Source organism: Scyliorhinus canicula, chromosome 3 (genome assembly GCF_902713615.1).
Source record: "Scyliorhinus canicula chromosome 3, sScyCan1.1, whole genome shotgun sequence".
Classification (NCBI taxonomy): Eukaryota; Metazoa; Chordata; class Chondrichthyes; order Carcharhiniformes; family Scyliorhinidae; genus Scyliorhinus; species Scyliorhinus canicula.
Window position 1 is genome coordinate 35,909,068 of NC_052148.1, and position 14,575 is coordinate 35,923,642.

The window sequence follows — 14,575 nt, forward strand, 5'->3', positions numbered from 1 at the left end:
CAGAATGTCCAAATTACCTAATGGCATGTTTTCGGGACATGTGGTCGGAAACTGGAGTACCCGGAGGAAACCCACGCAGACACAGGGAGAACATGCAGACTCCGCACAGTGACCCAAGCTGGGAATCGAACCTGGGACCTTGGTGCTGTGAAGCCATAGTGAATGAAATGAAAATCGCTTATTGTCACGAGTAGGCTTCAAATGAAGTTACTGTGAAAAGCCCCTAGTCGCCACATTCCGGCGCCTGTTCGGGGAGGCTGTTACGGGAATCGAACCGTGCTGCTGGCTTGCCTTGGTCTGCTTTCAAAGCCAGCGATTAGCCCTGTGAGCTAAACAGCCCCTAGTGCTAACCACTGTGCTACCATGCTGCCCACCACTTTAATATTACATCAAAATTATTTTGATTTTCCTTATAATGTATAATGTAGCAACTGAAAAAAATAACAATGTCTTTACTTTGCTCCCTCTGACATCATGAGCACGATTTAATAGAAAAGTTTCTCAGTGTGGTAATGAGCGGGAACTGCCGCGAATGTCCCATGCTTGACCCGACGAGGCAGTCATCGGTATCAAACATCCACTTAATGAGGCCCCACTGGCTTCACGCCATAAATGATGGTCTCATCAGCTGACTCACCGGGACCGCGCCCCCCAGCACCCCGCCAACAAGGAGGAGCAGCACTTAAACCAATCCTGCAGAGCAGACCCGACTCAGCTCGCAGCCATGCCACCGAGGAGGCCAGCCCCACAATTTGGGGATGCCGACATGGCCAGATTGTTGGATGCGGTCAAGTGCAATGGGATGCCCTGTTCCCCTGAGGCAGCCATTGCCGCCTGGGAGGAAGTGGCAGCGGCTTTCAGCTTGGGGAGCGTCAACAGGAGGACCGGCACCCAGTGCCATAAGAAGATCAACAATCGGGCTGCACTGGTGGGTTGGCCCCCTAGCACCAGCCCCACCTGCCACCCTACCCCCCCACTGACCATGCCTGGCACTGCTCATCCCAGCACCTTACCCACCCATGTCCAACAGTGCCGCCCCCTCATATTCCCCCGTTCCCAACCCCAAACTCCCCACCCCCCTTCCCAACCCCATACTCCCCACCCCCCTTCCCAACCCCATACTCCCCAACCACATCCCCCAGCTCCACCCTCCACGAAGTGTGTAGCTCACGATTACCCTCTGTCCCCCCTGCAGGAGAAGTTGGTCCACAAAAGTTGTGACCTGGAACAGCGTGGCAAAGTGGGGCATGTGCCACTGTAGAAGTGGATTTCATTTGGAACTTCGCTGATAGGGTTAATATAACAGTTCTGAAAAGCTCTGTGAAAGAGATGTCAACAGGTCAAGGGATGAAATAAAGGGAGTGTGTCTGACCGGCATCTGTGAAAGCAAAGATGTCAGAAGGTTATGGGATGGAATATAGGGAGTGTGGCATTGGTACTAATTAATGTTCTGACCCGCATCTGTAAAAGCAGAGAGGTCAAAAAGGCAAAGAATGGAATGAATGGGAACCGTTACTTTATTGCAGAGATAACATAATTAAGCTCGTTTGACCAGTTGGAACAAATAAACATTGAAATGTAAGAGGGACTGTCTTTGGAGTGAGTTGAGCCATATGGCCATGGGATAAGAAAGACCTTTGTGAACAGCATTAATAGTGACTTGTGCTAATGATTATGTCAAAAATAACCTCCCGACCTCGAAGAATAATTCCATATATGTACATGTTCTGGATCCTTGCCAAATCATAGGTGTATCTAGGAATTTAAGGGGTCCACCCCTAAGCTGTAAGATGTATAAAGATACCGTCCTTATTCTGGGATTTTGGCACTTCTCGAAGGTGGTTACCCGACTGCTTAGAGATTTGTCCCGGCCGTAAATAAACGAATATTCGTTACTGACGTGTTCGAGTGTTTTACTTCTGGACTGACGATCAGATACGTGAAAGCGCAATTCACACCACCAGCAAATGGGCCAGGACCATCCGGCCCCAGGACCCCTAGTGGACGTTTGCCAGGAGCGTCGAAGGTCACGGGACGCGGTAAGCGACAGGCTGCTGCCACCTCTCATGTGCATCCAACAGTGCCGTCCCCTCATATTCCCCCGTTCCCAACCCCATACTCCCCTAGACATAGCAGTAGAGAACAGAAAGTTAAGCAGGTCGAAGGTCACAAAGAAGACACTGGGTGGGAAGGGGGGGATGGGATGGGGGAGGGGTTGAGAGGGGTGGGAAAGATGGAGCGGCACCATCGGGGGCTGGAGTAGTTGGGAACACATATATACAGCATTAAAATACATTGCACCTGAGAAATGTGACGCCTTATGCACTGTCTTCAGCAATGCAGGCTGATTACCAATCCCCTGCCCCAGCACCTCACTCCCCCTGGGCATGGTGGTCCTGGAGTTCTCCTCCCCACCCCAGGCAGATCATGTGCAGATGATGGGTGTGAGCGAGCACTCAGCAGACAGGCAGGAGTCAGACTGCAGTATAGGTTGAGGAGCACCAGCACTCAGCTCTCAGTGGGGTATCATCACCCCCCTAGCCTTCGACAGTGCCGACACAGCCCCATCACCCTTGAGTAATGTTACTCAGACCCTGGGAGGGTGGAACAGGGAGGTGGGGGAATGGATGGGGGAGAAGGGGATGGGGGGGGGGGGGGGGAGGAGGAGGGGGTGGGGAAAGGGGAAGGAGAGAGCGAGAGGGAGGGGTGAGATGACAGACGAGGCCATGCCCTAATTGAAGTGGCTGAGGATATGGGCCTCCCCGGCCCACTGGGTATGTCAGACACTTGCTGCTGCTGTCCGTCTTCCAGCCTCCCGCTGGTCCTATGGGCCCTCCCCAGGCTGGTCCTCCAATCCCTCCTGGTCCGATGCCTCCGCATCCTCGGAGGTGGCCACATGTCCACCCCCACTTCCAGCACGTCGGCCAGCTGCTGTGCCAGTTTGTGGAGGGCACAGCAGACTACTACAAAGTGGGCGACACTCTGGGGTCCTGTACACTGTACTGCAGGGCATCACCAGAGAGGTCGTGCGTTGAATTTGCATTTTGAGCAGTCCAATGTCCCATGACCCGGGTGGCCACATGGACCTTGTTGTATCAGGTCGAGGCATTGGTGGGTGTTGCTTAGCAACTGAGGTCTTGTAAGGTATAGAAGCTTTCTAAGTTTTAGTTATGGCTGAATTTGTGGGCAGTTGGAGACAGGACACTGAGGAGTGAGCATCTCTCAACTCTGTTGGGAGAAGCTGGACAGGACAAGGGAGTTGCAAAGATGCAACCTTCCAAAAGACAATATATAATGCAGAAAAACAGGGAATTGGGACAGACATAATGTTCAAGACACCTGGAGTTAAGAGAAAAGAGACCAAGGTATTGTTCAGAAGAATTCAAGGAAGGGTAAACAAAGTGTTAAAGAGACAACTGCAGTAATCAGATTTAAAGTGGGGCAGCAGACTTCAGAAGTAGATGAAACATTTTTTTTTTTTTTTTTAAATTTAGATTACCCAATTATTTTTTCCAATTAAGGGGCAATTTAGCGTGGCCAATCCACCTACTCTGCACATTTTTGGGTTGTGGGGGCGAAACCCACGCAGACACGGGGAGAATGTGCAAACTCCACACGGACAGTGACCCAGAGCCGGGATCGAACCTGGGACCTCAGCGCCGTGAGGCGGTTGTGCTAACCACTAGGCCACCGTGCTGCCCTAGTAGATGAAACATTTAATGTAATTTTAGTACAGTACAGTCTGGGAATCAAGAATTAAAGCAATTATGAGCAGTTTGTACAACAGTTGAGACAAAGAAATCCTAAATGGGTTGGTGTAAAATCCTGGACTGGATTCACTATTAGAAGTGGAAAGGAAGCTCTGTTTAAACTGTAATTTGGAAACCCTGGTCTGGATTTCGGAATACAAACTGCTAAGGGAAAGCATTCTCATGAGAGAAGATTTTAAAGCCTGTTATTAGGAGTGGAGTTTGGAAACTCTCATGTGATCATCATCTGGGGCAATTCTGAGGAGAAATCTAGAGACACTAACTCGGGTTCAGAGCAGAGTGCGTGTATTTGACCACTGTCAACATGTGTGCTTAAAAGGGACTTTTTGTGTCAATGAAACCATTATTGTTTAAGATGTACTCTATAATCCATGTTAAACTTTAAATCTGTGTATTTGTTAAGTTAAAGTGGGAAGTAAAGGAGCATTGTATTATAATCCAATTTTTCCATATTTAATAAATGTTTTTTCTTGTTGTTGAAACTAATGAGTGATCCTGTCTTATATGTTCCTCCACGTCTTATAAAAAAAGGTTACGCTCTTTGGAGCCAGGGTTCCATTCTGGGATCTTCCTGTTCAGCTATAACATCAATTGGGATTGTAACAGTCACTTGAGTGTTTTCAAACTCCCCTCTCAAAAAGACACTTAAATCCACTTAAATTTACATCTTATTTCTAATATTTGGCAATAAAAATATGGCTCATCTACAATTCTACTTTCCTGACAATATGGTAGAATTTAAGTTTGAAAGGTTTGTGAACATAATGGGCTGGATTCTCCTCTGTCAGGATTCTCTGTTTCTCTGGCAGACCGGGGATTTCCCGATGGCGTGGGGCTGCCCACAACGGGAAATCCCATTGGCCAGCTGGTGAGACGGCCTCCACAGAATCCCACCCAATATTCCTGGTTATATTTGCAGGAGCACTAGGGAATGAAAATGGTGGGATGACAGTCTCAACAAAATATTCTCTCACAGTGCGAGAATATAAGGATGTCCCGATAGGTAACGTTAAGAAATAGGAGGTGAAATTTGTTTAATTTACAAATTGGCACATAGCTGAGAAATTATCAAGGTGGATTTCTGCAGGCAATTCTGGGAGATGTACCACCAGGAGTACAATGAGAGTGGGTGAGGAGTTGAGGGGGTAATCAGACAAGCCACAATCTGATTGAATGGCAGAGTAGGCTCGAGGGGCTGAGTGGCCTAGTCCTGCTCCTGTTACAGACGTTCATATGTGATTTTACCAATGCCAAGAAAAGTTGAAATTAAAGTAATTAAAGTAAATGAAACTACATTTTCAAATGTTTTGCAAGAACAGAATATGAATGTGTAATTAAATTATGTAAATGTAGGTGAAGAATTGAAAAACAGTGAAAATGGAACTGTGCATTAGGATAAAAGGGTGAAAAAATGTCAACACAGGCCAACTATTTAGCAGTGGAAATCTACTAATATGCGATGATTCAAATAAATATGCTGCTACTCCAAAATATTATAAGGTTAAAAGAGGATGCATCAAAGTATAGAGTGGAAAAGCCAATTTGCTCTGGTGCAGAAATGCTGAGTTCATCAACAAGTACACAACTAAAGCAAACAGCTTTCCAAGTTGTCAGTAAAATATGAAGACAGATCATTCATGGAATGAAGGAATTCAAGGATGGGCAACAAATGCTGGCTGACCCAGCGATATCCACATTCTGTGAAAGAATAAATAGAAAACTCTCCCTCCCGTCGTCAATGCATATCCTTCCTTCTTCCTGGCACTTATGTACCAGATCACATCCTTAGACTAAAACAGAAGTCATATTTAAGGTAAGACTACAACGTACATGGTATTCTGCAATGACAAAAAGTCTTCCGTAAGAGGATGGCAGCTGCCTCTGGATTTTGTGCATCTGCAGGAAGTTGTCCTCATGCATCCACATAGGAAGGAAGTTCCGCCAGTATCCTTCTCTTCATAGTGAGAGCCGTGAGCTCTGAGGATTAACTCAATTTACAAGGATTAACTCAGGCCTGACAGGCTCCTTTTCCATTGCCAACTCCTTTTGCTCACTTGTCGTGTGTAATGTTCTTGTCTCCACTTTCTATTTGCTGTGTCAAAGTCCTGGAACTCGCTCCCTGTGGGTGGCAGCATTCTGGGTGCACCTGCACCAGATTCCTCCAGCGCGTGAAATGTGTATTCAATGCCGCTGAACCCCTTGCGATCACCCTGCGAGACACAAAAGGCTGGAAAGGTATCGAAGAGGAGGTAGAGAGCACAGATTTTCACTATATGTGGATGACCTGCTCCTCTACATGTCAGACCCGCAGAATGGCTTGAAGGTTATCTTGAAGCTTCTGGAAGAGTTCAGGGCCTTCTCGGTCTAAAAACCCAACCTGGGCAAGAGCAAGATATTCCCAGTGAACCCGAATGAGGGAGGGACGGCGCTGGAGGTTCAACCATTCAAACTTGCCCAAAACAAATTTCGTTACCTGGGGATCCAGATAGCCCACGACTGGACATGGATCCACAAATGGAATCTGGCGGAGGAAGTCAGTGGATTCACTCGACATAGGTTGCTATGATTCCGACTCACCTCATCTAGGCTTCGGCAGGCCCGACTAGTAACCACCGAAATGCCACTCATAGGAACGGTGGAACCTTTTCATGCAGGTACAGATGATTAGGGGCTATATTGCTGGGAGATTAGAGGACTGGGAAATCTTTAGGGGGCAACAGGAAGCTACTAAAAAAGCTATAAAGAAGAGTAAGATAGAGTATGAGAGTAAACTTGCTCAGAATATAAAAACAGACAGTAAAAGTTTTTGCAAATATATAAAACAAAAAAGAGTGGCTAAGGTAAATATTGGTCCTTTAGAGAATGAGAAGGGAGTTTTAATAATGGGAAATGAGGAAATGGCTGAGGAACTGAACAGGTTTTTTGGGTCGGTCTTCACAGTGGAAGACACAAATAACATGCCAGCGACTGATAGAAATGAGGCTATGACAGGTGAGGACCTTGAGAGGATTGTTAACACTAAGGAGGGAGTGATGGGCAAGCTAATGGGGCTAAAGGTAGACAAGTCTCCTGGCCCTGATGGATTGGAAATTAGCAAACGTGGTACCACTATTTAAAAAAGGAGGTAGGCAGAAAGCAGGAAATTATAGGCCAGTGAGCTTAACTTCGGTAGTAGGGAAGATGCTGGAATCTATCATCAAGGAAGAAATAGCGAGGCATCTGGATAGAAATTGTCTCATTGGGCAGACGCAGCATGGGTTCATAAAGGGCAGGTCATGCCTAACTAATTTAGTGGAATTTTTTGAGGACATTACCAGTGCAGTAGATAACGGGGAGCTGATGGATGTGGTATATCTGGATTTCCAGAAAGCCTTTGACAAGGTGCCACACAAAAGGTTGCTGCATAAGATAAAGATGCATGGCATTAAGGGTAAAGTAGTAGCATGGATAGAGGATTGGTTAATTAATAGAAAGCAAAGAGTGGGGATTAATGGGTGTTTCTCTGGTTGGCAATCAGTAGCTAGTGGTGTCCCTCAGGGATCCGTGTTGGGCCCACAATTGTTCACAATTTACATAGATGATTTGGAGTTGGGGACCAAGGGCAATGTGTCCAAGATGACACTAAGATGAGTGGTAAAGCGAAACGTGCAGAGGATACTGGAAGTCTGCAGAGGGATTTGGATAGGTTAAGTGAATGGGCTCGGGTCTGGCAGATGGAATACAATGTTGACAAATGTGAGGTTATCCATTTTGGTAGGAATAACAGCAAACGGGATTATTATTTAAACGATAAAATATTAAAGCATGCTGCTGTTGAGAGAGACTTGGGTGTGCTAGTACATGAGTCACAGAAGGTTGGTTTACAGGTGCAACAGGTGATTAAGAAAGCAAATGGAATTTTGTCCTTCATTGCTAGAGGGATGGAGTTTAAGTCTAGGGAGGTTATGTTGCAATTGTGTAAGGTGTTAGTGAGGCCACACCTGGAGTACTGTGTTCAGTTTTGGTCTCCTTACTTGAGAAAGGACGTACTGGCACTGGAGGGTGTGCAGAGGAGATTCACTAGGTTAATCCCAGAGCTGAAGGGGTTGGATTATGAGGAGAGGTTGAGTAGACTGGGACTGTACTCGTTGGAATTTAGAAGGATGAGGGGGGATCTTATAGAAACATTTAAAATTATGAAGGGAATAGATAGGATAGATGCGGGCAGGTTGTTTCCACTGGCGGGTGATAGCAGAACTAGGGGACATAGCCTCAAAATAAGGGGAAGTAGATTTAGGACTGAGTTTAGGAGGAACTTCTTCACCCAAAGAGTTGTGAATCTATGGAATTCCTTGCCCAGTGAAGCAGTTGAGGCTCCTTCATTACATGTTTTTAAGGTAAAGATAGATAGTTTTTTGAAGAATAAAGGGATTAAGGGTTATGGTGTTCGGGCCGGAAAGTGGAGCTGAGTCCACAAAAGATCAGCCATGATCTCATTGAATGGCGGAGCAGGCTCGAGGGGCCAGATGGCCTACTCCTGCTCCTAGTTCTTATGTTCTTATATGTTGAACACATAGACTATTTGCTTTGAACAAATATGATTACTGGCGATGCATGAAAAACGGCTGAACTACTGATGAATTGTGGAGGCCCCATCTACAGTGTGATAAAGAGCTTTACACACCTGGTTGCCCCTGATTCCTGGTCATTTGCTCACCTGGTAACCTTGGAGGGGTAACATTTTGACCCAAAACCACCGCTCATTGTACGCCGGTTCCAGTACCACACAGCTGCTCAGGCCCAAGCCGAGCCAGTGAATGATTTTCTGGCCCGCCACTGAAAACTGGCTGAGACTTGCGAATTTGGAGTGACACTGAATGAGACATTCAGGGACCGTTTGGTGTGTGGATCCCGTGATGTGACCAGGCAATGGAAATGACTAGTTGAGGCCCAACTGGACCTGCAACACATGGTGGAGAGAGCTATCTCCAGAGTAAGTCCCGCACAAGGAGTCCAGGAACTCCAGAGACTGACAGTGCTCAGTCTGGAACACAATCACAAGTACCTACTGCACTCGACTAGATCCAAGGAGGCTGGACGCTGACAACGGCATCTACCAGAGGAATATGGACCACTGTAATAAAGGCCGAGGACGCCGCTGGACATTCTCCCCAGACCAGGAGGAACAGGAATATGACCACCAGCCAGCGTGGTGTCATGTGAGAGTGCCTTTAAGAATTGGATGTTTAAGAAATGTACCTTTAAGAAATGAAGCTGATCATATTACTGAAGTGATGTCACAGGGGGGAGCTGAGCTCACTTCTGCTTTTTGGGAGTTTTAGTTTCAGTTTGAAGAAAGCTTGGGTGTGGCTGTGAGCTGCATTGCTGGTGATCTCTGCCGTGAAGGACTATCTCTTAATCCTTTGGTGAAATCGGACTTGTAAAAAGGTCTCAGTATTGAATATAAATCAAATGTGCTTCTGTTTGAAGGATTTGTTAAGCCTTTTGGATGTGTAAAGGAACAGTTTGCAGGATTGGGTAGTGTTGTATTATTTTTGGGGTTATCTTTGAAGTAAGGGGTGTTAAGAGATCCAATGTTTATTTAAAAGGTTAATTTGAGTTAATGGAATAAACATTGTTTTGTTTTAAAAACCACGTGTCCATAATTGTAATACTCCACATGGGGAACAAGCCGTGTGCTTCAAAAGCAACAATCCATTAAATCCCTGCGGATTAATGGACACTAAATCTGCCTGGAACTCGACACTGCACCAGCACTGTTGGTAGTACGTTCGGCCGCATTCGTCTGGCCTTCTATCACTGACCTTGTAGAACATCAGTGCATGGCTGGCTACTTATACGGAGGAACCACTGACAATAGCGAGCACTTCAATGGTTCTGGTCAAGTATGGTCAACAGTCTGCAAACCTTCCTCTGGTGGTGGTCCATGGGAGCAGTCCGAGCTTGTTGGGACGTGTTTGGTTACATCGCTTGCGGTTAGATTGGTGGTGGGTATGCCACATGCACCTACATGGACCTGAGGGAGTTTTGACGAGGTTTCCAGTGGTATTCCAGGATGGCTTGGGCACCATAAAAGGAGCCATGGCTGAATAAGTGTGGACACCATGGCTCGATCGCACTACTTCTGCACCCGACCTGCGCCTTACGACACAAGGTGGACGCTGAGCTGGACCAGATGGAGAACTTGGGCATCATCCGCCCGATACAGTTCTCCGACTGGGCGGCGCTGGTTGTCTTGTCATGAAACCGGATGGAACAATCCGCTTCTGTTTGGACTATAAAATGACAGTCAACCGTGTGTCTCGACTGGACCGTTACACAGTTCCCTAGATCGAGGAGGGTGCACGTTTATGAAACATGACATGAGTCACACTTACCTCCATTTGGTCCTGGCCCCCGGGTCCAGAAGCTTTGTAACCCTGAACACGCACAGGGGGCTATATGAATATACCTGCCTGTCCTTTGGTGTTTTTTCCATATCTGCGATATTCCAGCAAGTAATGGAGAACATCCTGCATGGCCGGCCCCGCATGGCAGTCCATCTCGACAGCGTTCCGATCACGGGCTCGTCCAACCAGGGGCACCTACAAAACGTGGCCGAGGTGCTGGAGAGTTTTGAGGATGCCAGCATCCGCCTCCGCAGGGACAAATGTGTATTCAATGCCACTGAGGTAACGTACCTTAGCCACCATGTACACTGCCATGGCTTGCACCCAGTGGAAGAGATGGTACAAGCAATTGGAGAGGCTCCTGTACCAGGTGGCCCAATGGAACTCCGTTTGTTCCTGAGAATGGTAAACTACTATGGCAAGTTCCTACCAAACCTGACCATCACTTTAGCCCCCTCCACTGTATGTTGAAGATGGGGCAACATTGAGAGTGGGGCCGAGAGTAGCAAGCGGCTTTCGTTGAGGTGAAACAACAACTCTCCTCATAATGACTGCTAACCCACTTCAACTGGCCAATCCAGTTGACCTGCCACGCTTCTCGTATGGCGTCAGTGCCGTGCTGGTCCATGGAATGGATGACGGATCTGATGTCCCATCGCCTTCACCTCAAGAACGTTGGCCGACACAGAGAAGTGGTGTGCCCAGATCGAGAAGGAGGGTTTGACTGTCGTATTCGGGGTCAAGAAATTTCATCAACATGTCTATTGGCATCACTTCACCATTCTCATGGATCATAAGCCCCTCCTAGGGCTCTTCAAGGAGGATCCGGATGATTTCCCCCCATTGCTTTCACCCGCAGCCAGCGATGGTCATTGCTGCTTGCAGCGTATGATGATATTGGAGCATGGTTCCGGGACAAAGATTCCCCACGTCGACGTATTAAGCCATAAAAATTTAAGGCTAAGGGTCAAATGCTGGCAAATGGGATTAGTTGAGGCAGGTCAGGGCCTTTCATGCGACAGTGTATACTCGATGGGCCGAAGAGCCTGTTCTGCACTGTAGTATTCTGTGATTCTACCTCCGACTCGGAAACCGAGATGGATATTCTGCCATCGCTGGAGGTGTCCATGCCGGATCCTGCGGCTACGCCGACATTGGTGCCACCGCCCAGATGTTCATCATGTAAACATCACTTCCTGGTCCGATATATGCCTCCTGAAACCGCGAGGTCGCCGCCTGCACACCATCCATTGGCGAAATGGTTGAAAGGCCCGGACACTTACCCATGGATATGGACATTGCTCCGGACTTGTGGTGGGGCGGTGGGGGATGGGGGGGCAGGGGGTGAGGAGGGCTGGAGTGTTATAACCCCAATGGATGTCCCAGGATCAGGACTATACGAATTCCCTTGACCTCCCCGGAATATGAACTTCCCCTTTTAGAGGGTTGGATTTCCCCTTTACAAAGAGAGCCCCGGTTGTATAAAAAGCCCGGCCTATCCGCGGTTGGGGAAGAGACACTTAGGAGAGTGCAGGAGTATTGTAATTGTATTGAAATAAACAAGTAATAAACAAGTAATAAACAAGCAATTTACAAGTTACGGAAAGAAAAATAACTTGATTTCAAAAAGATTAACTGTGCTCCTGCGGCAGGAGATAGAAAGAAAGGTGAGACCAATTTATCAATGAAGCTGGCACACATCTTTAAACTTCTCTGTTGGGGATTTTCACAGTAACATCACTGCAGTGTTAATGTAAGCCTACTTGCGACACTAATAAAATGTATTATTATTATATCTGACACTCCTGTGTGCCTTCTCAAGAATTTCATGGGCCATTCCTTATGGGGTTGCAATATTTAAAGTCAGAGGAGCAACTCCCAATGATTTGACTCTCCTGTGAGTTGAATGCAAGCAATATGAAAGGGCCATGCTTCACATGGCATTCAGAGAAGATGGTAATGGACTACTTGTTCTTGCCTCTTTCTCTCATTAAGCTTCTTGTGGTATTGCACTTCCATTTTGCGTGCTAACAACTAATACCACTAAGCCCTTGCAAATTGTTTAAACCACCAATGTACACAGGCTTTATCTAATGCATCTCAAACAACTTTGAAATGATGGCATGAGATACCATCTATCCAAAATTCATCTCTGCGAATTTAGCAAAGTTGATAACCTTCTTAAAAATTTAGAAAAATAAATATGAACATAGAGGAAGACTGTGCTTAAAGTGTTTCGCTCCTTGGAGCACAGCAGACTAGAAGGTGATTTGGTAGAGGGGTTCAAAATATTGAAGTGTTTTGATAGAGAAATGTGGAAGAACTGTTCTTACTGTGGAAGGGTCAGTAACCAGAGGACACAGATTAAAGAGCATTGGCAAAAGAATAAGAGGTGACATGAGTAATATAGTGAATTATTGTAATTTGGAACACGCTGCCTGAAAGGATGGTGGAAGCAGATTCAATAATAATTTTCAAAGGGAAATTGAGTAAATATTTGAAGAAACATTTCAGAGTTATGAGACAGAGCAGATGAGTGGAACTAATTGAATAGTTCTTTCAAAGAGTCAACAGAGCTAAGATGTGCCGGATGACTTCCCTTTTGTGCAGTATCATTCGAGTTAACTAGTACTGCTTGTAAAAACCCCAACGATAGAGCCCACTCAGTATGAGAGTGCAGTATCTGTGTTTCCAAATGCTTGTTGGCAGCTTTATCCCATCACAAGACTCTTCAGTGACAGCAAGGAATTCAGTTTTATGTACAGATTTAGAACTGAACAGTGAATTTTAGTTTTGAGCAAGTAGATTTATGATTGAGATCCAAAAGAGAAACTAGCTTTTATATAGGACCTGTCATGAATTTAGGATCCCCCAAGATGCTGTACAGCCAAAGATGCACTTTAGAAGTGCAGTCACTGTGGAGGAAATGGAGGAACCAATCTGTGCATAGCAAGCTTTTGTAAACAGCAATGTGATAATGACCAGATAGTCTGACTTTTGTTTTCTGGTGATAACGATTGAGGGATAATATTGACTAGGATTCTGGGATAACTCCCTTGATTTTCTTTGAAATAATGCCATTGAATATTTTACATCTATCTGAGGGAGCAGATAGGGCCACGGCTTGACATTTCAGTCAAAAGATGGCACCTCCGAGACTGAATCCTTCCCTAAGTATACTCTAGAGCAGAGTTTTTCAAAGTGCGGGTCGCAAGCCACAGGTGGGCCTTGGATAGGTGTTGGCAGGGTCATGGAGCGATCGGTCACGCCGTTCCCGCAGTGGTCCTGTTCGTGGGAGAAGCACCCAACGGCCGCTACCAGCTTTTAAAAGAAAATAAATTAGGCTGTGTGGAGTCTTCTGGCCAGAAGTGGCAGCAGAGAGCAGGTCATGTGCCCTGCACACACTTGAAGTCAAGCGCCCTCCATGTATGTGCTTTTGGTGCCAAATTACAGAGCAGTGTTGCTTTCATTTTCCAGCCACTGGCAAGCAAGGCAAGTGAACTGTGAAGATGAATGATTTTCTTAAAAGTAAGAATGTCAGCATTCTGGTGTAGCATCTCCCAGCAGTATCCAGTGCTGAGCAAATTTGTTGCTATTGCCCTTCAAAGCGACCTACATGTGTGAGGTTGGATTTCTCTTTTTAAAAAAGATGAAGACGACACAAAGGAATTGGCTGAAGTCTGCACCTGATATGTGCATTGCCCTCTCCTCCTTTAAACCTGATTCAAGTGAGAGCATGAAGACCAAGCAGGCTCCCCTTCCACATTAAAGGTGAGCAAACGTATGTGGTGAAGGGTTGGCCGGTTGGCAAAAATGGATCCTGGGGAAAAAAGTTTGAAAATCACTGCTGTGAAGTGTGAATTTAAATCTTTGTGTTCAAGCCACTGAACCAAAAACGTTTTGACTCCGAGGCATACGTGTTACCAAGTGATCCACAGCTTGCCTTCTAATAGCTTGGCTTTTCTACAACTGTAAGTATTTATCATGAAAATATGTATTTCAGTTACCGAAGAGCTGCACGGTACTTCAGAAAGCCTGCCATGAGGACTTTAATGACTTCAATATCAATGACATAGATTTTCCAGACAGACTGAAGGAGCACAAGGATATGTGATATTTATCTCAAGGTTCAGAGAGTTGTAAGATTTAAGAACTGCTATAAATAAAAACTCTGTATCTCAAAATGAGACACTCGTGTATCCCTTTAGCTTTATACATGCTCCTTTAATTCAGTAAGTGGTTATTAGGGCTTGAATTCGCCTTCAATTTGTGGATTCATCACAGAGCAGGATTACAAGCTACTCATCAACTATAGTTTTTCGTCTGGTACATAATTATATATTCCGGGAAGCAGTTGTTTAGGCGGAACTATGTTGACTCCAAACTACTGTTAGAATGCATTGCCCTCCAAATTGA

At 46.0% G+C, this 14,575-nt stretch overlaps 1 long non-coding RNA gene across 1 annotated transcript; it reads left to right on the plus strand.

The window, feature by feature from the left end:
- The first annotated feature begins 13,845 nt into the window (after positions 1 to 13,845).
- Positions 13,846 to 14,346, plus strand: LOC119963909. Its single transcript, XR_005460194.1, has 2 exons — positions 13,846 to 13,930; positions 14,163 to 14,346. It is a non-coding gene; the product is annotated as an uncharacterized LOC119963909 (long non-coding RNA).
- Positions 14,347 to 14,575: the final 229 nt, after the last annotated feature.